Here is a 26,151-nt window from a genome sequence, read left to right on the forward strand (position 1 = left end):
AAATACAAAAATTAGCCGGGCATGGTGGCAGATACCTGTAATCTCAGCTACTTGGGAGGCTGAGGCAGGAGAATCGCTTGAACTGTGGAGGTGGAGGTTGCAGTGAGCCAAGACTGCACCATTGCACTCCAGCCTGGGCAAGAAGAGCGAAACTTCATCTCAAAAACAAACAAACAAACAAAAAATAGCTGTAAACTTTCTAGTTTCCTATTTAGTAAACAGTGAACTCTGGTGAATGGAACTGATTAAACACATTGGGTGGTGACAGGAATGGTGCTGTGAGGACTTCAGCTATATAAAAGGCTGTCTTCTATTAATATGAATATTTCTTTCTTTCTTTCTTTTTTTCTTTTTGAGATGGAGTCTTGCTCCGTCACCCAGGCAGGAGTGCAGTGGCTCAGTCTTGGCTCACTGCAACCTCTGTCTCCCCAGTTCAAGCGATCCTCCCGCCTCAGCCTCCCTAGTAGCGGTGACTACAGGTGCGCGCTACCACGCCTGGCTAATTTTTGTATTTTTAGTAGTGACAGGCTTTCACCATGTTGGCCAGGCTGGTCTCGAACTGACCTCAAGTGATCCGCCTGCCTCGGCCTCCCAAAGTGCTGGGATTACAGGCGTGATCCACTGTGCCCAGCCTTAACATGAATTTTTTTGTTTTGTTTTGTTTGGTTTGGTTTTGAGATAGACTCTCGCTCTGTCGACCAGGCTAGAGTGCAGTGGCATGATCTCGACTCACTGTAACCTCTGCCTCGCAGGTGAAGCAGTTCTCCTGACCCAGCCTCCCGAGTAGCTTTTACTATGGGCGCCTGTCACTACGCCCTGCTAATTTTTGTACTTTGAGTAGAGATGGGGTTTCGCTGTGCTGGCCAGGCTGGTCTTGAGCACCTGACCTTGTGATCCGCCTGCCTCGGACTCCCAAAGTGCTGGGATTACAGGCGAGCTGAATATTTCTTAAGAAAAGGCAATTGTAATGCCTAAGTTTAGTTTTTCTTTAACTCTACTGAAGCATTTCTAAAAATTTACAGTCCAGTTTCATATTAACATTTCTAGGCAGTCAGGCATGACAGATTTTAAGACTCGCCATTACCTCTCAATGATACATAATTTTATATAAATACAAATGTGATTGTCTGTCTTATATGTAGAATATTACCCAATGTTTTGGTTACTCATTCAAGGTATTAAAGCCTCCCTATGAGGTTTTTTAGGACATAGTTCAAAGTCAGCAGTAATTACTTGCTAATGTTTCTAAAGTTTTTTCAAACCAGTTAGGAAATACTACAGGGAACCACTATGTGAGTAAACAAAGTGCAAGTTTTAGACCTTCATTCTACATGCAGTGGATCACCCACAGTATTTTCCTGCTTAAGTTCACTTTTAGAATCTATAGTGGTGATTTTTTTTTTTTTAGATGGAGTTTTGCTCTGTCGCTTAGGCTGGAGTGCAGTGGCATGATCTCGGCTCACTGCAACTTCCGCCTCCTGGATTCAAGCAATTTTCTGCCTCAGCCTCCCTAGTAGCTGGGATTATAGGCACCCGCCACCATGTCCAGCTAATTTCTGTATTTTTAGTAGAGATGGGGTTGCACCATCTTGACCAGGCTGGTCTTGAACTCCTGACCTCGTGATCCACCTGCTTTGGCCTCCCGAAGTGCTGGGATTACAGGTGTGAGCCACTGTGCCCGGCCTATAGTGGTGATTTCGAGCTGAAATTCTTGTTCTGGTTTATTATACAATCCTTTAGTTCCTTTGGATGGCATAATTTCCATATAAAGTTAAAAAAACAGCAGTTCTGGAGCCTTTTTGGTAGGATTAATGAAAAAGTATGCATTTCTGTTTGCAATATGGTTTGGTTCTTTCCTAACCTTTAATGATTAAGGTTTGGTGTTTATCTGTGAGATTTCATTTTATTAAAATGAAGAAAGAGTAAATTGTACATGTTTTTATGATTTGTTTCATAGCCCAACAGAGTCTATGTCAAAATTCTCTTTATTAAAATACGTTGACTGGATGTGGTGGCATGTGCCCGTAGTCCCAGTTACTTGGGAGGCTGAGGCAGGAAGATTGCCTGAGCCCAGGAGTTCTGGGCTGTAGTGTGCTATGCCGATCGGTGTCTGCACTAAGTTTGGCATCAGCATGGTGACCTCCTGGGAGGGGGTGACCTCCTGGAAGTGGGAAACCACCAGGTTGCCTAAGGAGGGGTGAACTGACCCAGGATGGGAATGGAGCAGCTCAAAACTCCCATCCTGATCAGTAGTGGGATCATATCTGAGAATAGCCACTGCACTCTACTCCAGCCTGAGCAACATAGTGAGACCTCATCTCTGAATAAGTAGACAGATAGATATATAGATAGATAGATAGATAAATAGATAGATAGGGCTGGGCACGGTGGCTTGTGCCTGTAATCCCAATGCTTTGGGAGGCCGAGGTGGATGGATCGCTTGAGGTCAGGAATTCAAGATCAGCCTGGCCAATATTGTGAAACCCGGTTTCTAATAAAAATACAAAAATTGGCTGGGCGTGGTGGTGGGCCCCTGTAATTCCAGCTACTCAGGAGGCTGAGGCAGAAGAATCGCTTGAACCTGGGAACCCGGAGGGGAGGCTGCCGTGAGCCGAGATCGTGCCACAGCACTCCAGCCTGGGCAACAGGGGAACTTTAGTCTCCATTTTTCATTTTCAATTGAGCAGGAGAAACAATCCCTAAAAGGTAATTAAAATAAAACACTGCCAGTTTGAAACTTGAACTTCACAATACATCATGTAGGCCTTTTTGTGATTCTGGTGACAATTGTCCCTTTTTTTTTTTTTGTAGTAGTAGCTGAGGTAAATTATTTTTGAAGTTATTGTGAGGTCACTCTTGGAAATTTCTGCTCAGTGTTTAAAAAGCAAGGTTGAGATTCTTTAACCTGCCATATAGCCGTCATGATTTGGTTCCAAGCTGATCATTCCTCACTGCTATTTTTGCATCCAGTTCTTCCATGATTCCAGGTTTATGGAGTTTTTCTTGATTCTTTGACTTTGTTACTTTTTGTGTAATATAAAAGCCTTCCTTGTAGTGTGCCATCTTTCTGGTAAGTATTTCACATATGTTATTTCTAACTCTTACTAAGGCTATTCTAAGATCATTGTATTATTATGCGTTTTACAGCTGAGGAAACTGAGGCTTGGAGAGTTTTATTGATTTCCCTAAGCTTAAGCCCACATCCATGATTCAAACTTATATATCAAACTCATATATCTCTGACTGGAAAGTCCACACTCTTTTTTCATCCTGTGAATCTTGTCATGTGTCTATGTGTATATGTGTTTTTTTTTTTAGATGGAGTCTCGCTCTGTCACCTAGGCTGGAGTGCAGTGGTGTGGTCTCGGCTCACTGCAGCCTCCGCCTCCTGGATTCAAGCAATTCTCCTGCCTCAGCCTCCTGAGTAGCTGGGACTGCAGGCGCTCCCGCCACTATACCTGGCTAATTTTTTGTATTTTTAGTAGAGATGCGGTTTCACCATGTTGGTCAGGTTGGTCTTGAACTCCTGACATCAAGTGATCCGCCCGCCTCGGCTTCCCAAAGTGCTAGGATTAGAGGCATGAGCCACCGCTCCAGGCCCATCCAGGATTTCTAAAGCATGTTCCCTAGGAGCAAGGAAATGTTCTTCAGTCAAATAAGTTTGGGTTTTCAGCTTACTATATCCCTCAGGTAGAAGTTTGCAAATGCACATTAGTATTCTAAAGACTAAGGAGTAGAAGAAACTTGTTTAACTTTGTTCAGCTATGTATTACCCCAGTTTTTTCTGAGATGGAGTTTTGCTCTTGTTGCCCAGGCTGGAGTGCAGTGGTGCCATCTTGGCTAACTGCAACCTCTGCCTTCCAGATTCAAACAATTCTCCTGCCTCAGGCTCCTGAGTAGCTGGGATTACAGGCATGCACCACCATGTCTGGCTAATTTTTGTATTTTTAGTAGAGATGGGATTTCACCATGTTGGCCAGGCTGGTCTCAAACTCCTGACCTCAGGTGATCCACCTGCCTCGACCTCTCAAAGTACTAGGATTACAGGCATGAGCCACTGTGCCTGGCTGTATTACCCAAACTTATTTGGTTGTGGAACCCCTTTTTTCCACATAGGACTTAGTAATTAACACCTTTTACTGATGTAGGTCAACTTTTATCTGTTTTTTGAAGTCTCACCCTCACCATATCCAAGACTATTTGAACTCTTAGATGATAGGTCCTGATTACTTCCTGAAGGTGCTCGTTCTGCACATTATTAGAATTTTAGCAGTATTATTTCTTTTTATATTTAGCCAAAAATCTAGCTTTTCCTCTAGTATATATCCTTTTGCTCTTTTACTCTTTAAAATTACACGGAATAATCACTGTTAATATCTAAAGATGACAAGACAATATCCTGTCTCCCCTAGCATAGTGATTAAATTACAGGCTCCAGAGTCAAACTGGGTTCAAATTTAATTCTCCTTTCACTTTGTGATCTTGGGCAAATTAATAACTTCTTTGAGTCTCAGTTTTCTCACCTGTAAAATGGGACTAACAATAATACATCAGTGGGTTAAATGAAGTGATACACATAAAGAGCTAATTACGTAGTATATTGGTTCAAGTCTCCTGGGAAGGAGACGTTGAAATGGATATAGTAGTGCAAGAGGTTTTATGGAGTGGAATGCCTGTGAAAGGAAATGGGGAGAAAGCAGAATTGGCTAGGGAGAGCCTCAATCTGTGATGCAGATCTGAAAAAATCTCAGTCAACCTAACTGGGAACTTCAGAGCACATATTGCCTGTTAGAGGAGTCCTGCATGGGCAGAAGTGGCCAGATTTTAGTACACCCACCATGTTTAGTCACCAGCTAGAGCTGCCCAAGGAGAGCATGGTCATGACTGGGAAGCTGAGATGAATTCTGGACATGCTGCAGCTGGAGGCTGTTAGCTATCCAAACTCCTTGTACCTGAATGGCAATTCTTTTTTGAAGGAAGTGACTGCTACAGTCCATTTCTTGTGATGCACAGATCCATGTCTTCACAGTTTCTGAGAGCAGCTCCTCCAAGGGAGGAAATGTAGAAAGACATTAGTGAGACAGGCTTCAGGCTCATCACTGTAGCTGGTCTCAGAGCCACAAGGTTCTAGAGCCATCTCCACTATGTAGTCTAAATTGCCCTTGCCCTCAGCTATCATTTCTGCTGGTGTTAGTTGTTTACCTAGTGGTATGACCCAAACCCTCATTTCTGAGAGTCTGAGAACCATACCTTTCTCAGACTGGAGTGATTGCGTTTGTCCATTCATAGTCACAACTGGGCAGGGAGCATTAAGTGGTATCCTAGGGGATCATCTAAGTCCCACACATGTTCCTTCTTGTTCCCTTTGTGTAACAGCAGCCCTACTTCCTCCTGAGGATGAGGGTTAATTTATCTTGCCAAGATGGGCATTCCTCTTACTGCTTTCTAGTCCTTGGACACAAGGAACACCCAATATTCAAGCTGCAGCTGTAACTTGTAGTTCATTGTGACCTTTGACTGTGTCTCCTGGCAAAAGTGTGCCCGTTTTGGGTACCAGGACTTCTAACGCCATAGAGCCCCCACATTGCAGAGATAGCAGGCACAAAGTAGATCATTGGGAATGATGGCAGGGGCTGTTTCTCTTTTCAGTTCTTGGTTCTCAGACCCATGTATTATTCTTACTGGGAACCTAGCTCTAAATCAGTGCATGTACTGCATACAAGAGGGTAGCACACCATTTTTGTCTCTGATCTAATACATTAGCTGTACCTTCAGCAGGCCATTCCAATACTCTGTAAGACTGGGTCCTTTTGTATGGAGCTGTTATGGATATAAGTACTGGAGCTCATGGTTATGGGCCTACTGCCGCAAATCTTTCACTGTGAAGTGATTTGCTTGGCTGGATTCCATGTCTGTTGATTAAGCACTGTGTAAGTCCATGTTTAGTGGTACTGGCTAGGTCTCTGTGGACAGGAAAGGCAAATCTATACCTGGAATAAGTGTCTAATCCTGTAAAGATCAATCATTGGCCCATCCAAGATGGAAGAGGCACAGTGTAGTCAGCTTGCCCCTTAATAGTCTGTTGGTCTGCCTGAGGCATAATGCTATATGGGGGCTTGGTGTTGGTCTTTGTTGCTCATAGGTTGGATGTTCAGAGTTGGCCTTGGTAAATGGGAGTCCATGTCTCCTTCTCTGCTTCCATCTCTATTTCTGCCACAGTGACCTCTCCATTTATGTCCCCATCTTGCCACCTCTGGGTGACCGATGTCAGCTAGTTGAGTCATTTTGTCTCCTTGGCTGTTCATTGGCTCTTCTGTATTGGATACCTTCTGGTGGGCGTTAACACATGAAACAAAGATTTTCATACGTTTCGTCCACTCCCATATGTTCATTCATTTGCCTTCACTCATACCTCTTGCTCTTGTCCCTCTCTTTAAAGGCCTCTAACCAGTTGGCCAGTCTATTTGCCATTGCCCATAAGTTTATATATTCTCACCCCAGGCCACTTTCCTTTCTGCATAAAATTCATAACCAGGTGCACTACTCAAAGTTCTATCTGTTAAGAAGAGTTTCCCTTTTCATTGTCAAGGTCACACCTAAGTGTAGCTGTAATGAACTTGTTTTTTTCAGTTTGCATTCACATACGGAGCTGACCTACTTATAAGCAAAACTTTGGCTTTTTTCTCCTTCTTAAGTGGGTCATGTAGGATACACCAAACAGCTATAGATGTGAACTGAGGAAGGGGTGCTTTTGTGGTGGGTGCCAGGGAAGTCTTGGCTGCCCACTTATAGCAGTCTCCTTGTGCCCTTTGGTTTTGTTTCATTTTGATCCTTGATATGCCATTCCTATCTTATAATGGATTGCTGCTGTGCTCACGTGGCTTTATGACCTGGCAAGTCTAGTGAATGCAGCTTATTATGGAAAGTCTGGACACATGGTGCCCAGTGATGAAGCATTCTATCTCTTAACAGGACACAGTTGCACACCAGAACCTGTTTTTCTAATAGCATGGCTTTCCTGCAGAACTCTAGGGCCTGCATTTTGATTCTGTTCCTTGCTATAAACTCTACACTACATCTTTTCCCACCATTGGTACTTTGAACAGCATATGTATTGCTTGCACTACAGCCTGGACTTGCTGCAGAGTTGTTGCCCCTACTCAAAACTGGCAGCCTTTCATGTCAACCAGTATACGGGCCACAGCGGTATTCCTGTGTATAGAATGTGTTACTTCTAGAATCTAAAGGAGCCTACTAGACATTGTGTTTCCTTTTTTGTAGTCGGGGATGCAAGATGCAGCAATTTGTCTTTTGCTTTGGAGGGGATGTGTTGGCATGATTGCGACCAGTGGACTCTTAAAACTTCACTGAAATGGTAGATGCCTGAATATTTGTAGGGTTTATCTTTACCCTCTTTGGAACACATGTCCCTCACCAAGCCCTTCACTATGCTACCCACCTCTTGCTCATCTTACAAGATCAACATGTATCACTGACATAATGGATCTATGTGCTGTTTTGAGTCCAGATCTCTGCAGACTGTATTATGATAGAGTGAAGTTAACAGCCTCGAAGCAAAACCATGAATGCATTTTATTGTTTGTTCCACATGAAAGTGAACGGTTTCTGATCCTCTTTTCTGATTAGGATAGAAAGGAACTTATTTGCCATACAAATGGCTGCATGCCATGTACCCAAAGCTATATTTATCTGCTGTAACAAACATACTGCATCTAGCATGGCAATGTGGTCATGGTTGCTACTTGTTTGAGTTTGTGGTATATCCAGCTGGTTCCTGTAGGGGCCAGACTTTTGAATTAAATAGATATATTTAGGTACTACTGCCCTTGAATCTTTGAGATCCTTAAAGGTGACACTAATCGTTGCCATTCCCTTTACCTCTCCCCCGTACACAATTTCGGTTTTGATTATACCCAGGGGATGGGTATTTTCCTTTCTCCACTTTATAGTTGCCTGAGTAAATGACCATAGGTTCCTTTGAGGATGGACTTGGGAGTAATTTTACATATGTATATGTGAGTCTAGATCTGAAAACTGGCCCAGGTTCAGGAACTGGGAAAGGGATGGTAGGTTTTTATTGGTGCAATCACCTTCAGCCTCCTGCTTATCCAATTCTTGCCTTGTTTTGATTATATACATTAAGCAGCAATGATTTTGACTACCTGTTTTTTTCCTTATGGCATCATATTCTGTTTTTTTTCCTTTTTTTCTTTTCTTTTTTTTTTTTTTGAGATAGAGTCTTACTCTGTTGCCCAGGCGGTAGTACAGTGGTGTGGTCTTGGCTCACTGCAACCTCCACCTCCCGGGTTCAAGTGATTCTCCTGCCTCAGCCTCCTGAGTAGTTGGGATGACAGGTGCCCACCACCACACCTGGCTAATTTTTGTATTTTCAGTAGAGACGGGGTTTTCATTATGTTGGCCAGACTGGTCTTGAACTCCTGACCTTAGGTGATCCACCCACCTCAGCCTCCCAGAGTATGCTGGGATTACAGGCATGAGCCACCGTGCCCAACATGCACCATATTCTCTTAACTATCTCCATAGCTCCCTGAAAGTTAAGTCTTATTGGCTGTCTTTCGACATGAATCATAATGGCAACGGTTCACTAGCTTCTGGTGTTTAAGTGCCACCACCTGTCCCCTATTGCTCTCAATGAGCCTTTCCTTTAGAGGAGTGCCACCACTGAGCTTCTTAGTGATGCTGGTGCCTCTCTCATCAGTATATTCCTGATGGCTTTGATAATGGTCTTCTCTCCTCACATGATATACACAACTCTATCATATCCACTTTCTTGAGCCTTTTAATCCTGTCCACTGCTCTCTGCTATGTCAATTCAGTCATTTCACCCTCAATTAGTTTGAGCCATCATTTTCTCCAGACTCCTAGGAGCCATCAAGTTTACACCATCTCCCAGGTCCCTGCCACACTGTTATTTCTCATATCCTGAGACAGCCCCCCTTTCAACCAGTAAACGTGACCTTAGTCTAATGTCGCTTCTTTCTTGATTAAGCACCTTGAAAATCTAGCACTGTGGTTTATGCCAGTCCTGCTCGTTTACTTACACTGGCTAATTCTTGCCATTCTTTTGGGAATTATAGTCTCCGTTCTCCCTTATCAGGTCCAAGATGTCCTTGGCAGGGTTAGCACTAGCTATTATCATGGCATCCAAGAATGCAGATAGGGACAGATCCTTAGGGAGCCCCTGTGTTGCCTTGCAGGTGACAGACCTCTGAAGTGTGCTTCTGCACAGCAGGGAGTGCTAACTCATCCCTGAGTTCAAAGGACTTGGAAATGACAATCTTTGGGGGCAACCATCTATCCCTAACCTGTCTATCAGGCCTCTGGGTTTTCTAAACCAGGATCCTGACCTTGGCATAATAAGCCTGCCTTGGCTGAGCATTCAGTCATCGTGAAGCAGTGGTCTGTAGCCATCCAGAGTTTGTTCTTCATCTTTTACTGCCTTCCATGGTAGGCGATAAGGACCTGTTTGTGAGCTATAAAAGAGCCCTCTGGCCTTCACACTTAGTTTTCAGTTGTTTGTTAGCTGCTTTCTAGGGAGCCAGGGCAGTCTAACAGCTAGCCAACTCTATTGTTCTTGTATGTTTTGTGTTCCCCTTCCCAAATATCTGAATCTTTATACCAGTTTGAGTGTTCCTCTCTGGGAACATTCTTCCAGGTCACAACTTGTGTGTTAACAGTTGGGCCACCAGCTTGTGTCAGGGCCTCTCATGCCTCACGTACTACCTGGGATGAGATCTTCATTGTCAGTCAGGCAGTAAGTTACCTAGTTGCTAAGCCCTGTCTTACCTCCTGCTTTCTCAGTCAATTTCTGGTACCAGCTGTGCCAGTTTGAGTCCTTCAGGAAGCAGCTGCTGAGACAGGAATATAAGAGATACATGAGGTAGGAGAGGACTTCTGTGAAAGGAAGGGGAGAGGGGGCACAATTGTCAGGGAGAGTCTCAGAGTGAGATGCAGGTCTGACAGAGTTTCAGACAACACAGTGAAGACTCGAACAAAAATTGTTCATTAGAGGAGTCCTGCATTGGACAGAAATGGCCAGGCCTTAGTGCCTATGTTATGAGCAGTCATTGGGTGGGGCTGCCCAGGAAGAGTGTGACTTCAGCTTGAAAGCTGGGCATCCTGAAGGGACTGCAGTAGGAGGCTGTCAGCTAACTGTGCATCTAGAAGCTTGTTGGAAAGTTACTTCATAAAGGTTGATATCCGTGACATACCTCCATGGCTGCCACACGTAATAAGCAAATGTTAGGTATTATTGTTAGGATGATTTTGATGACGTTTTTCTTTTTTCTTTTTTTTTTTTTGAGATGTAGTCTCACTCTGTCGCCCAGGCTGGAGTGCAGTGGTGCCATCTCGACTCACTGAAAGCTCCACCTCCCAGGTTCACGCTTTTCTCCTGCCTCAGCCTTCCGAGTAACTGGGACTACAGGAGCCTGCCACCACGTCCACTAATTTTTTTGTATTTTTAGTAGAGTCGGGGTTTCACCATGTTAGCCAGGATGGCCTTGATCTCCTGACCTCTTGATCCGCCCGCCTCAGCCTCCCAAAGTGCTAGGATTACAGGTGTGAGCCACTGCGCCCAGCCAGAGTTTTAACAGGTGTATTTTAAATACATGTTTTATAGGAATCCACAAGTTTTTCATCCCTAAAAAATGACTTAATTTTTACAGCTCAAAAATTCCATTCTTCAAAAGAAACGTCCAAGTGTTCTCTTTTACAGCTTCAAATTTTCTTTCTTTTTTTTTTTTTTGAGACGGAGTCTGGCTCTGTCGCCCAGGCTGGAGTGCGGTGGCCAGATCTCAGCTCACTGCAAGCTCCGCCTCCCAGGTTTACGCCATTCTCCTGCCTCCGCCTCCCAAGTAGCTGGGACTACAGGCGCCCGCCTCGTCGCCCGGCTAGTTTTTTTTTTGTATTCTTTAGTAGAGACGAGGTTTCACCGTATTAGCCAGGATGGTCTCGATCTCCTGACCTTGTGATCCGCCCGCCTCGGCCTCCCAAAGTGCTAGGATTACAGGCGTGAGCCACCGCACCCGGCCTGCTTCAAATTTTCTGCATTTAACTACTTGACTGTAAAAGAGCTGTAAAAGAAAACATGACATGACTGAACTACTTCGTGTGTTACTGTCTTCCTCAAAAGAAAGTTTAAAAAGGAGTTCTTCCTAAATGCGGATCTCTAATACAATATCTAACACAAAAGAAGCTTTAAAAAGATAATTTCTTACTTGATTAGCTAGGAGTTTTTCTTAGTAAAAGCAAAAAAAGAAAATTTACAAAGCATAGCACTAGGGTTCCTTTTCTACTCAAGATGTTTACTCAAAATGACAATAGTTACATCTTTAGGAGTATAACGTAGATACTAAATAAACCAATTTTTTTTTTTTTTTTAAAGAGTAGGAAGAATCAGAAGCTTGGGGAAATCCAGAATTAAGAAAAAAGAGAGAGATAGAAAAAAGAAAATAAAGAGGAAAAAAACGTCCTTCATTGCAACCATTTCATTGTCAATAGTGTCTTGGGCTGTAGGAATGAGATCTTGATTGTGATCTGTATTGACTATAATAAGGAGAAGGTGATTATCTTCTGTACTGGTAATCATAGTCTTCATGTCTGTCATATCCACTATCATACCTGCTATCATAGTGAGAATCGCAACGTCTGCCACCATCTTCACTGCCACCTTTACCACCACCTCCACCACCACCACTGAGTTGTTCTCCCCATGTAGATGCCCAGTGTAGGTATGTGTCTTCTCTTGGTAATATAATAATCCACCTGAATTTCTTCTATCATCCAGCTCCTTTCTATTTGCCCTTACCATAGCCTCCTTTGAGTCATCTATTCTCTCAAAATATACAAACAAATCCTCGAGATCACCCAGTTTGTTGATTTTAAACCACATTGGCACCATTCAAAGGTCCATATCGAGAACATACTTCACGAAGATCTCTCTCTCTTATGTACAAACTAAGGCCAGACACTCCAAGGCAAGTGTTGGCATCTGAATTTGCCCTTCTGCCAGTATGTCTTCTGTGGTTAGACATTGGAGAATGACTTCGGTTCCTTCGCTGCCAGTATTCTGGTGTATATGATCTACTTCAAGATCGTCTCCTGTGAGAGAGAGTGGGATCTGGATCGAGTGTATAACGTCGATGAGAATGCCTCCTTGACCTCAACGTTGATTTTGATCTTGATAGAGAATGGGATTCAGAGTGTTTGGAAATACTCAAAGGACTGCGAGATCCTGACCGTCTCTCCAATTTTACGTGAGCAGGAGTTCCTGTTGGAGATTTTGACTGAGAGTGAGACTCATTTACTTAATCTAGGACCCATTTATTCTTCCAGATTCTTTTAATTCTACTTCACTCTTGCTTTCTACTTCTCTTTATTCTTGAGTTTTTCGCTTTTTGTACTTTGTGTACTCTTCCCTAATTCAAACAATTCAAAATAGCCTTAAAAAAATTCAAGTGCTTCTATCCAACCAATCTTCTGTTCAATTTTTCCCCCATTCAATTTTAACTTTCTGATCTGTAATACTTTACATTAGCCTTCTTTTATCTTGATTTATCTTCCACATTCTTGGAAAAAGCTCTTCAATTTCTTCATGAACATTATGCCCTTGAAGTTGTTCTTCTCTACATCACTTATGTCAATGAGGCGCTCCCCAGAACTAAATAAGAGACAAGTCTTGGCTCGAGGGCTGATGGCCTAATCAACCCACTGACCGAACTGTGGGAGAGAGGAAAAAGTTGGCGACAACGGCCGCTCCACTCCACTCCCACCTTTGCAGGCTCCAGCAAAATGGTGCTGACCTATTTTATTTTTATTTATTAATTTTCTTTTAGTTTAGGTCTGTTAGAGATGATTTAGTGTAGTATGCTAATATTCTAATTTGGTTAGATCTTTCGAATACTGATTCTTTGATCCAGCAGATTCAGCTGTCATAATTTTCTTTATCTCCATCACATATTTCATTGTACCATAAATGGCCACATCCAAATCATTAATAAAAATGTTAAACAGGACCAGGTGTGGTGGCTCACATCTGTAATCCCAGCACTTTGGGAGGATCAGTTGAGCCCAGGAGTTCAAGTCCAGTGTGGGCAACGTAGTGAGACTTCATCTAAATTATTTTTTAAAAAATGTTAAATAGGATAAGTCCAAGAAGCAAGCTGTAGGCCATGCCATTTGCAATGTGCCTTCAGATGGATAGATATTTATGGTCAACACTGTTCAGCCTGTTAGAAATTGACCATATTGAATATGACCCACATTTCTACTTTTTTTTTTTTTTTTTTTTAAGACAGAGTCTCACTGTTGCCCAGGCTGGAGCGTAGTGGCTCAATCACTGCTCACTGCAACCCCCACCTCCTAGGCTCAAGCCATCTTGCCACCTCAGTCTCCCCAGTAGCTGGGACTATCGGTGCACACCACCACACCCAGCTAATTTTGTTGGTATTTTTTTTGTAGAGATGGATTTTCACCATGTTGCCAGACTGAATTTCTACATTTATTGCTTAAGACGCCATGAGTATGTATCTTTTTTTTTTTTTTTAGATGGAGTAGCATTCTGTAGCCCAGGCTGGAGTACAGTGGCACGATCTCGGCTCACTGCAGCCTCCACCTCCCAGGTTCAAGTGATTCTGCTGCCTTAGCCTCCCAAGTAGCTGGGATTACAGGCATGCACCACCATGTCCAGCTAATTTTTGTATTTTTAGTAGAGATGGGGTTTTACCACGTTGGCCAGGCTGGTCTTGAACTCCTGACCTCCAGTGATCCGCCCGTCTCAGCCTCCCAGAGTGTTGAGATTACAGGCATGAACCACTGGCCCAGCCGACAATGAGTATATATCTTTATATATCTATCTGCTCTGCCTGTCTGTCTGCGCCCAGCTGACAATGAGTATATATCTTTATTTTTTTTTATTTTTTTTTTTTTTTGAGACGGAGTCTCGCTCTGTCACCCAGGCTGGAGTGCTGTGGCCGGATCTCAGCTCACTGCAAGCTCCACCTCCCGGGTTCATGCCATTCTCCTGCCTCAGCCTCCCGAGTAGCTGGGACTACAGGCGCTGCCACCTCGCCCGGCTAGTTTTTTGTATTTTTAGTAGAGACGGGGTTTCACCATGTTAGCCAGGATGGTCTTGATCTCCTGACCTCGTGATCCGCCCGTCTCGGCCTCCCAAAGTGCTGGGATTACAGGCTTGAGCCACCGCGCCCGGCATGAGTATATATCTTTATACATCTGTCTATCTGTTCGTCCGTCCATCCATCCATCCATCCATCTATCCTTTGCAGATACTCACCAGACCAAGGCTAACAAGGCATTGAAGCAGAAAAGGAAATGAAGCTATTTGGCTGTAGATGATTGCTGCTTTCCCTTCTAAGTAAGTGCTTGCTTTTGGCTTTTATCTGCCAGTAATCAGCTGGGTGATCTTGGAAAAATGACTCAGCCTTTCAGGATTTGAGAGTCTTAGCAATAAAATAATATGATTGGGAAGTTTGTAGAGACAAAGCAGAATGGTGGCTGTCAGAAGCTGTGGGGAAGGGGAAATGGGGAATCACTGTTTATTAGGTAGAGAGTTTCAGTTTGGGGAGATGAAAAAGTTCTGAAGATGGATGGAGGTGGTGGTTGCACAACGGTGTGGACATATTTAATGCCACGAAATCGCACACTTTTAAAAATAGCTAAAACGGTAAATATGTATATTTTACCACAATAGAAAAAAGAAATCCAGAAAATAAATTAAGAGTAGGCTGGTATTGGATAATAGTAACAATAATGTTAAGGAACTACTGCCTGTCTTGTTTTTAATTATATAAATATAATAAAAAACTCTTATCAGGCTTAATGGTGAAATACTGAAAGAATTTTTATTTAAGTCAGAAACAAAAGAAAATGTCCACCTTCACCATTTTCAGAGGAACTATCAGTGTAATTAGACAAGAAAGAAAGATCATTAGAAAAAGGCAAGCGATTTGGTGGAGGGGCCTCATTGAGATCTTTCAATATGAATTAGAGAAATGAAGGGGAAGGATAATGGGACCCCTGAACAGTCTGTGAGAGAGTGTTGTGTGTGTACCTGCATGTGTACATGCGTGTGTGTGTGTAGAAGGGAACAGAATAAATCAGTTGAGACCTGGGGAAAAATATGATTGAATTACGTGGCCTGCAGAATCACCATTGAGAATAGGTAAATGGGAGATAGAAGGCAAGTTTATGGAATGTGTGTATCTGAACTTTCCTATATGCTGCTTCAATCAGAGCACTTTCCTGTGAGCTCCTATTGGGATTCTGCACTTAATAGAGGTTTTGCTGTTAAGAGTTTAGAACCATTTGGCTTAGAACTCTGGATTCTTCTGACGGAAAAGTTTACTATTTCAGGTTGATTTCAATAGTTAGTGGTCAGCATAGTTCCTAGAACATAGCAAAGTGATTGAAATTGTCAGAACAATCATTGAAGAGATGGGCATATAAATAATAATAGCAAACTTTGTCTTCTAGACTGTGTCATCAATTATTGGAGGATTGGAATCATACCTTGTATCCTACTTAGCTCCTCTTCTTTGAATTTCCTTCTGCTATTCGTGTTCTGTTTTAATGCCCTCTTTTCTTTGAAGTACAATAGTTATGTGGAAAAAGGGGTGAGTTTGCATACTGTCACACTTTAGTATGCAGTAGAAGTGCCTTCTTCATATTTCCATTTTGTCACACAGAATATTAAAAAGACTTTTCTCAAGAGTTGAGATTTAACAAAGTTAATAATTTTTATTGCTTCATCAATCAAGTGAAACTGACATTTTAGAACAATTGAGAGTGCATGGCAGTGAAGAATAAGACTACCAGTATAGTTTGGTGTTGCTGCCTTGATTGGTGCTAAGGTGCAAGCAGTCCTACCCATCATTGCTATTGCACTTTTACACCAGTTGTCAGCATGGTGAAAAGGGCATACATACTAAGATGTGGATTCCCGTGAGTCTGTGGAGTACACTTTGAGAATCACTGGAGTAATCTGAACTCATCCCATTTTTTCTTTGAATGTTGCAACGTGAACTTTACCTCATAAGATTACCTAGCCTGTTTAAAAGTTTTTATAAATTCAACAACCTGGTTAGATAAACTATTGAGTGTTTAACTGACCTAATCATTTAAAAATGTTTTAATAATACAGTGCTTAATCTGTACCCTTCATGATTTTTCATCTGAACACTTTATTGTTTGCTCATACATACTAATTCTACCCTGATGATTAAAAAAAAAAGTTTTAGGCTGGGTGCGGTAGCTCATGCCTGTAATCCCAGTGTGAGGAGGCCAAGGTGGGAACATTGCTTGAGACCAGGGATTCAAGACCAGCCTGGACAACATCTGGTCCCATCTCTACAAAAAACAAAGAAGTCAGACATGGTAATACGCACCTGTAGTCCCAGCTGGAGGCTGAGGTGGGAGGATCACCCCAGCCTGGGGAGGTCAGGGCTGCAGTAGCTGTGATAATGCCATTGCACTCCAGCTTGGGTGACACCAGATCTTAAGAAAAGAAAAAAAAAGTTTTAAGGCTTGCATTTCACACTTTTTACTCTGAACAAATCTTTTTAAAAAAATGTAGCAATTGATCTTTATAAAAAATAATTCCCTTTAGCTTAAGAAAAATTATGTATTAAATATGATTCCAATATAATTAAAAACATTTTTCAAAAGGAGTCATAAAAAAAAAGTCTGCTTTATTAAAGTTACAGATTAATAGAAACACATGATATCAGTAAGAACTCTGCCATTGTCAGGATTGCTATAATTTAGGCCTCTTGTTTCTAAGTCCTCAGGCTGCTGCAGTTGCTCTGTGCATCCCATTACATAGCTCACCTTTTGTTTCCTGTTGAAGATAAAATGAGGCATAGGATGTGCAATGATCTAATGTTAGGTGCTTCCTTGACCTCATCAATCTTGGTGGATAAATAAAAATACGTTTTAAGCTTTGAAGCATAATTTCAAGCACTTGATAGTGTTTCAGTAGTAGTCTTGGTAAGTGGCAGAAGCCAGTGATTTGGCCTGCCTTGGATGGATAAATGAAACTGCAGGTTGCCATGAAGACCCGTCTCACTTAGAGCTCATGAGATACATATGAATCCTTACCTTGGTCATGTTCTAGAGGTGAATATTAGCATAGATCTAAAAATAACCTACCCTTTTACCCTGAGAAATGATGCCACAGTCACTTGTAGAGTACAAAAACATATAAAAATCTTGCCACATGTTGGTTACAGGACACCCACTTCTCAGAAGCACCTCATCAGAAAGCCCATACGAATCATCAACTGTCAGTCCTTTAATTTTGATGTGAAACCAATAAAGAGTACAGTAATACTTTTGATTCTGCATATCCAAACAAAGTCACAGCAACAAGCAGATGAACTAAAGATAACTTTAAGAGAGGCTTTATGATACCAGGTCCAAAGCATTGACCTCTCAGCATGCAGACAGCAAAATCACAGTTGATCTTTGGAACATTCAGATCCTGTGAGATGCTTGCAGCAAAAATCTTTGTTTCTGTAGCTTTTTGGAGAAGAGGAAAATAGATTTAGGATTAGTGAAATATTTTCAGCAGGCTCTTGAAAGGAGTTAGAAGTAAGTTGCATTATAGTATTACATGCATTTGGCATTGTGTAGATCATAGAGTGGTTTCTGTGTGAAATTTGGGGCTTTCTTAGGAGTGAGAAGGGACTGCTTTCATTTAGTATACTCCTTATTTAAGAAAACTCATTAAAATCTGTCATAAAGCAAATTTGAAAATATAAACAAGTTTGTGTTACAGATTAGATTCCTCTTCTTCCTCCTCTTCTTCTTCCTTCTTCCTTCTTCCTCTTCCTCTTCCTCTCTCTCTTTGTCATCTAGACTGGAGTGCAATGGTGTGATCTCAGCTCACTGCAACCTCCGCTGCTCAGGTTCAAGCAGTTGTCCCATTTCAGCCTCCTGAGTTGCTGGCACTACAGGCGCATGCCACCACAACCAGCTAGATTTTGTATTTTCAGTAGAGACAGGGTTTCACCCTGTTGGTCAGCTGGTCTTGAACTCCTGACCTCAGGTGATCCGCCTGCCTTGGCTTCCTAAAGTGCTAAGATTACATGCGTGAGCCACTATGCTTGCCCCCCCCCCCTTTTTTTTTTTTTTAGCAACAGGGTCTTGCTCTGTAGCCCAGGCTGGAGTGCAGTGGCTCAATTGTGGCTCACTGTGGCCTTGACCCCAAGCTCAAACAAGCCTCCCATCTAAGCCTCCCAAATAGCTGGGACCACAGGGACACACCACCATGCCTGGCTAATTTTTACTATTTTGTAGAGACAAGGTCTTCCTATGTTGTCCAGGCTGGTCTCGAACTCCTGGGATCAAGCAATACTCCTTCTCAGCCCCCTCAGAGTACTAGGATTACAGGTGTGAGCTACCACACCTAGCCAGATTAGATTCTTTAAAAGCAAATTCTAGATGAGGCATCAGGCTTCTTTTAATGTATTGAAATTTTGCTGTATTGATTTTTGCTGGAAATAAGTGACAGTTGGCCAACCCTAATCTGACCCCCCTGGAAACTCCTTCATCATCTGCTACTCTTTGCCTCCTTTAATCTGTGCTTTGTTCTTGCTGTCCCTCTGTTTTTAAGTACCTTCCTCTGAATTCTCAAGATTGCTCCCTGACTTCCAGATCAGTGAGACTTTCTCTGGCTGCCTTATTATGACCCCCAGCCGAGTGCTGTGACTCAGGCCTATAATCCTAGCACTTTGAGAGGCAGAGGCAGGCAGATTGCTTGAGCCCAGGAGTTTGAGACCAGCATGGGTAACATGGTAAAACCCAATCTCTACAAAAAATAGAAAAAACTAGCCAGGCGTGGTGGTACACGCCTGTACTCCCAGCTTGGGAGGCTGAGATGTGAGGTTCACCTAAGCCTAGGCGGTCAAGGCTTCCGTGAGCCATGATTATGCCACTGCTTTCCAGCCTGGGTGACAGAGCGAGACACTGTCTGAATAAAATAAAATAAATTTATAACCTTCAAATTTTCCTTTCCCTTTCTTTATTTTTCATCTTAACACATCATCTAGCATATCATATATTTTACGTTTATCTTGTTTATCATTCATTTCCATCCATTAGAATGTAATCTCTGAGGTCTCGGGTTTTGCCTGTTTACTTGCTGTTTCATCTCCAGTGCTTACACTCAAATTCAACAACCTTGTTAGATAAACTCCACTGAGTGTTTAACTGACTTAATTATTTTAAAATGTTATAATAATAGAGGGCTTAATCTGTACCATTGATTGTTCAAGTAACACAGTATCCAGGTGCTCAAGTATTGGTTGAGTGAATATTTATAAAAATATGAATTATGTGGAGATTTTTATTGTAATTATGTTGTAATGAGATTTGACCCCAAAACTTGCTATTATGGAGTATTTGTACCCTAACTCCTTGCTGTCGTCTTATTGTCAACTTGATCTAGGCCTATAGTAAGCTAATATATTTTTTGAATGGATTCGTCAATCAGTAAACCTCAATTGTTTCCTGCAGAAATATATTTTTGTTATATGATGTAACAGTTATATACATTGAAACAGCCAATAATTCGTTTTGACCTTTTCCAGATTTTGAAAAATTTTATTGCTGTTTTTAAAAAAATTCTTCCTATCCTTGTTTAATATTCAGTTCAAAGCTTTTTGGGACGTCTTGTCAGATAATTCTAAGCTATAATAATTGTTTCCTCTTAGTTTTTACAACATTAATTTATGAACATACTATTATTTGTAAATCCATTGCACCATTTATTCATTTAACAATACTTATTGACCTGTTTACTCTAATTTGCTGGCATATGGTTGCTCATAGTAGCCACTCATGATCCTTTGAATTTCTGTGGTATCAGTAATAATGTCTCCTTTTTCATCTCTGTTTTCGTTTGAGTCTTCTCTCTTTTTTTCTTAGTTTGGCTAAAGGTTTGTCAATTTTATTTATCTTTTCAAAGAAACTGACATTTGTTTCATTGCTCTTTTGTATTGTTTTCATTTCAAATTCATTTCTTTCTTTTTTCCTTTTTTTAATTTTCAAATTCATTTATTCTCTGATCTTTATTACTTCTAATTTTGGGTTTGGTTTACTCTTGCTTTTCTAGTTATTTAAGATTCATCATTAGGTTATTTATTTGAAGGTTTTTCTTTTTTGATGTAGGCACTTATAGCTATAAATTTCCCTCTTAGTACTGCTTTTGCTGTATCCCATAGGTTTTGCCATGTTGTGTTTTCATTATTATTTGTTTCAATAAAATGTTCAATTTCCTTACTGGCCATTCAGGAGTATATTGTTTAATTTCCATGTGTTTATATAGTTTCCGAAATTCCTCTTGTTATTGATGTGTAATTTTATTCCCTTGTGGTCAGAGAAGATGCCTGATATCATTTCCATGTTTTTTGAATGTTTTAAGGCTTGTTTGTCACCTAACATATGGTCTCTGCTTGAGAACGATCCACATGCTGAAGATAAAAATATGTATTCTGCAGTTATTGGATGAAATTTTCTGTAAATATCTATTAGGTCCATGTGTTCTATAGTGCAGATTAAGTCCGATGTGTCTTTTTTTCTTTTTGAGATGGAGTCTCGCTCTTGTCGCCCAGGCTGGAGTGCAATGGCACGATCTCGGCTCACCGCAACATCTGCCTCCCAGGTTTAAGCACTTCTTTTCCTCAGCCTTCCAAGTAGCTGGGATTACACGCGTGAGCCACCACGCCTGGCTAATTTTTATATTTTTTAACAGAAATGAAGTTTCATCATCTTGGCCAGGCTGGTCTTGAACTCCTGACCTCATGATCCACCCGCCTTAGCCTCCCAAAGTGCTGGGATTACAGGCATGAGCCACCGGACCCGGCCCAAGTCCGATGTTTGTTGGTTTTCTGTCTGGGACATCTGTGCAATACATGACCCATGTACTCTCTCAAGACCATGCTTAAGTGCTAGATATAGAAAAAGGAATAAGACATCTGTGCCATCAAGGAATTAGAGGACTAGTTGGGAAGGCAAATATGTAAATGAGTAAATACACCGAATTCTGTGAAGATGATCAATTCCATCTGGAGAGATCAAGGAAAGCTTGACGGAAATGATGACACTTTAGGCTACTTGGGCATATTTGGGCTTTTTTTTTTTTCATTTTTGAGACAGAGTTTCGCTCTGTCACCCAGGCTGGAGTGCAGTGGCGCGATCTTGGCTCACTGTAACCACCTTCCGGGTTCAAGTGATTCTCCTGTTTCAGCCTCCTGAGTAGCTGGGACCACAGGCGCCTGCCACCACACCTGACTAATTTCTGTATTTTTAGTGGAGACAGGGTTTCACTGTATTAGCCAGGCTGGTTGCAAACTCCTGACCTTGTGATCCACCTGCCTCAGCCTCCCAAAGTGCTAGGATTACAGGTGTGAGCCACCTCACCCAGCCTATTTGGGCTTTTAGAAAGATTATTTTGTTGTCTGTGTAGCAGATGGATTGGACAAGGGCCAGAATTGATACAGGGTTATCATTGGGGAAACTATTGAAGAAAACAAAGCCAGGGAAGATAATATAAATTAGAGTAACAACATCTAGAGTGGATAGGAAGGGATGGATTCAAGAGATAATTACTTATTTATGAGACAGAGTCTCGCTCTGTTACCCAGGCTGGAGTGCAGTGGTGTGATCATGGCTCATTGGAGCCTCAACCTTCTGGCCCAAACAATCTTCCTACCTCAGTCTCCTGAGTAGCTGGGACCACAGGCATGTGCCACCATGCCTGGCTGATTTTTTTGTTTTTTGTAGAGGCAGGGTCTCCCTTTGTTGCCCAGGCTGGTCTTGAACTCCTGAGCTCAAGCACTCCTCCCTCTGTGGCCTCCCAAAGTGCTGCAATTACAGATGTGAGCCACTGTGCCTGGCCATGAGAGATATTTAGGGTTTGAATTGTTAGGATTGATTGGTGGGTAGAGTGGTTCTTAAATGTCTGGGTTTGGATGATGGAGTGTATCATTCAGGCTTAGATGAGGAGATGGAGTGCAGAAGACATGCTAGGTGTTAGGGAGTAGTTAAAGCCACAAGGTTGAATGAGATCATCCAGTGAAACCATGTAGAGTGAAGAGAGAAGAGGTCATGAGAGAGAACATGAGACTGGATAAAAGTCACATTTAAGGCTGGGCATGGTGACTTATGCCTGTAATCCCAGCACTTTGGGAGGCTGAGGTGGGCAGATTGCGTGAGGTCAGGAGTTTGAGACCAGCCTGGCTAACATGGTGAAACCTGTCTCTACTAAAAATACAAAAATTAGCTGGGCGTGGTGGTGCACGCCTATAGTCCCAGCTACTTGGGAGGCTGAGGGAGGAGAATCTTTTGAACCCGGGAGGTGGAGGTTGCAGTGAGCTGAGATTGTGCCACTGTGCTCCAACTTACGCAACAGAGCAAGGCTTGTGTCTCAAAAAAAAAAAAAAAAGTCACATTTAAGTGACACAGTGGAATACCAAAGTCCACAAAAGGAGACAGAAAGAAAAGTAGAGGAAAATCAATAGAAAGTATCACATTTTTATAGGAGCAGAGGAGGAGAGTTTTAAAAAGGAATGTTCCTGTGGATAGGCTAAATAAGAAGGATGTAAAGTGTCTATTAGGGGACACAACTGGCTTGAGCGATTGGAAACAAGGTGCAGGACCCCAATGCAGACACTGAATGGAATGACATCTTACACAAAAAGGGCATCTTACCCCCCAAAGAAAGTCTGAAAGAATTGGAAGAGGAGGCAGAAGAGGAGCAGCGCATTGTCCAGCAGTTAGTGATGACAACATAGGAAGATATGACTTTGGAAGAGCTGGAGGATCATGAAGACGAGTTTTATGCAGAGGATGAGCGTGCTATTGAAATGTATAGACGGCAGAGACTGGCTGAGTGGAAAGCAACTAAACTGAATAATAAATTTGGAGAAGTTTTGGAGATCTCAGAGAAGGATTCTGTTCAAGAAGTTATCAAAGCCGGTGAGGGCTTGTGGGTCATCTTGCACCTTTACAAACAAGGAATTCCCCTCTGTGCCCTGATAAATCAGCACCTCAGTGGAGTTGCCAGGAAGTTTCCTGATGTCAAATTTATCAAAGCCATTTCAACAACCTGCATACTCAGTTATCCTGATAGAAATCTGCCCATGATATTTGTTTACCTGGATGGAGATATCAAGGCTCAGTTTATTGGTCCTCTGGTGTTTGGCAGCATGAACCTGAAACTGTTCAGTGAAAACTCTTCTAGTGAAAACTGAATCTGGAGCAATTAAGAGGGACCTGGAGGAAAACCCTAAGAAGCCAATTGAAGATGTATTGCTGTCCTCAGTGCAATGCTCTGTCCCCGTGAAGAGGGACAGTGATTCCGAGGGTCACTGAGGCTGCAGCTGCTATCACATGTCAAACTTTCTTGTGACAAATTGTCTGTATTTTTTAAACAAGGAAAAAGTAAGAATGAATTCTTCTGGTTTTTAGTTTTGTACAAATTATGTTTCAAATCTTTACATTTTGGAAATAATCATTGCTGGAAATTCTGTTAAATATTTTGGAACTCTTTTTAAATTATAGTATTTCCTCTAAAAAGAATTGAAACCAGCTATTGGTGTGGCACATGTCTGTTTTCCTCATTTATATTTTAAGTAAACCATAAAACCTAGTCACTATTTTTTGACGTACAACTATAAAAAAAATTTAGTTTTAAATAAATGTGAATAAATAATAATTTAAAAAAGGTGTCTATTAGGATTGGCAATTAGAAAGTCATTGATGACCTTAGGTAGAGCAGTTTTAGTAGATTGAAAGTAAGAAGATGGGTCAGTAATGTTTTTCTTTTAAAAGAAAGTGGCTGTGAAAGGAAGGTGACAGGCCAGTAATTAGAGGGAAATGTAGGGTTGAAGGAGAGGTTTTAATGTTCGTTATCAAAAGATGTTGAGGATGTTTACAGACCATAAAAGGGAAAGGTTGAAAAGACAGAGGACACAGGCACTTAGAGTATATTGTAAAGTAGGTTGTTTCAAAATTAATTTAGGGTATGTTGGGAAGTAAATGAATCACTTAAGGAGACTATGAATGTTTGGGATATATGTTTGTTGTAACTTATTAGAACAGCAACCACCAACAAATAGAATACTCAAACTCAATTTTAGAAGTCATAGGAAACTAAGAGATTTTCTAGACCAGTTTCTTTATTGAACATGTGAGGAAATTGATAACTGTGTTTGTACTTTTGCCTTTTAAGTTATTAATTTTATTCAGAATTATTTATGTAGTTATTTATTTGTTTTTGAGCTGGAATCTCACTCTGTCCAGCACAGGTTGGAGTACAGTGGTGTGATCTCAGCTCATTGCAACCTCCACCTCCTGGGTTCAAGTAATTCTCCTGTCTCAGCCTCCCGAGTAGCTGGGATTACAGGCACGTGCCACCACACCTGGCTAATTTTTTTTCGTATTTTACTAGAGACAGGATTTCACCATGTTGCCCAGGCTGGTCTCAAACTCCTGAGCTTATGCAGTGCACCAGCTTCGGCCTCCTGAAGTACTAGGATTATAGGCGTGAGCCACTGCGTCCAGCCTCGGCTGTGTCTTTAATGTATAAGCTTGTCAGAGCTTTTCTTTTCTTTTCTTTTCTTTCTTTTTTTTCTTTTTGAGATGGAGTCTTGCTGTGTCGCCCAGGCTGGAGTGCATGTGGCATGATCTCGGCTCACTGCAAGCTTTGCCTCCTAGGTTCACGCCATTCTTCCGCCTCAGCCTCCCAAGTAGCTGGGACTACAGGCGCCCGCCACCACGCCTGGCTAATTTTTGTTTTTGTATTTTTAGTAGAGACAGGGTTTCACTGTGTTAGCCAGGATGGTCTCAATCTCCTGACCTCGTGATCCGTCCACCTTGGCCTCCCAAAGTATTGAGATTATAGGTGTGAACCACCACACCCGGCCGAGCTTTTCTTTTTATAAAAATGATTTTTAAAAGACACAGTAAGGTAGAGTAGGGCTGCAGAGAGGACATCATGGAGTCATGTCGTACATTCACACAACGGTCAGGTGATTTGATATAGTTCACCTTTTTAGCTGGCAGCTTTAAACTAGGTCATTTCGTGGTTCTGTTTGTCCTTTTGGCATTTCTTTAATGACAAGTGTGGATGCCTCCCTGGCATGGTGTTCTTACTACAGTTTGCTTAGGATGGTGTTGGAGAAAGTGTTACTTTTGCCCAAATATTATTTGTAGTATTTTTAAAATAACCAGGTCAGCATGATATTTTTTTGTGACCTACTACTTAAAAAGCTTTCAGGAAAATTATTATTTATGTATTTTTTTTGAGATGGAGTTTCATACTTGTTGCCCATGCTGGAGTGCAGTGGCGTACCTGGCTCACTGCAACCTCTGCCCCCCGGGTTCAAGTGATTCTTCTGTCTCAGCCTCCCAAGTAGCTGGGAGTACAGGTGCTTGCCGCCAAGTCCAGCTAATTTTTTTTTTTTTTGTATTTTTTAGTAGAGATGGGATTTCCTCATGTTGGCCAGGCTGGTCTTGAACTCCTGACCTCAGGTGATCCATCCACCCTGGCCTCCCAAAGTTCTGGGATTACAGGCGTGAGCCACTGCGTCCGGCTGGGAAAATAATTTTGAAGTCAGCCTTTTCCATTTTTGGATGGCTGGAGGTGGGGTCAGGGGGGTCGGGGTGGGGGTGAGTCCTGAATCGGATACTTAATGTAACAGCAAAGAAACAAATTCTTCCTTGACTATCCAGGACGATTATTCCAGATTATCATCCTTTAGATTTAAATAGCTACTAATGTTCAGTGTAAAAGAATTGAGAAACTGAGTGTGGTGACCTGTAATCCCAGCCACTTGGGAGGTTGAGGAGGAGGGATCACTTGAGGCCAGGAGTTAGAGACCAGCCTGGACAACATAGCAAGACCCCATCTCAAAAACAAAACAAATTCTGGGCATGGTGGCTCATGCCTGTAATCCCAGCACTTTGGGAGGATGAGGGGAAGGATTGCTTGAGCTCAGGAGTTCAAGACCAGCCTGGGCAGCATACTGAGACCCTATCTCTAAGCTAAACAAAACAAAAAAAGAATTCATAAAATGTTTTGCAAATCTC

General features: G+C 42.0%; 2 pseudogenes; one reads left to right on the forward strand and one right to left on the reverse strand.

Annotated features, from left to right (window-relative positions):
* Positions 1-11,537: 11,537 nt before the first annotated feature.
* LOC105500738 lies at positions 11,538-17,166 on the reverse strand (annotated as a pseudogene).
* Positions 17,167-20,972: 3,806 nt separating this feature from the next.
* LOC105500739 lies at positions 20,973-23,433 on the forward strand (annotated as a pseudogene).
* Positions 23,434-26,151: the final 2,718 nt, after the last annotated feature.

This window comes from Colobus angolensis, unplaced genomic scaffold (genome assembly GCF_000951035.1).
Source record: "Colobus angolensis palliatus isolate OR3802 unplaced genomic scaffold, Cang.pa_1.0 Scaffold68, whole genome shotgun sequence".
NCBI lineage: Eukaryota > Metazoa > Chordata > Mammalia > Primates > Cercopithecidae > Colobus > Colobus angolensis.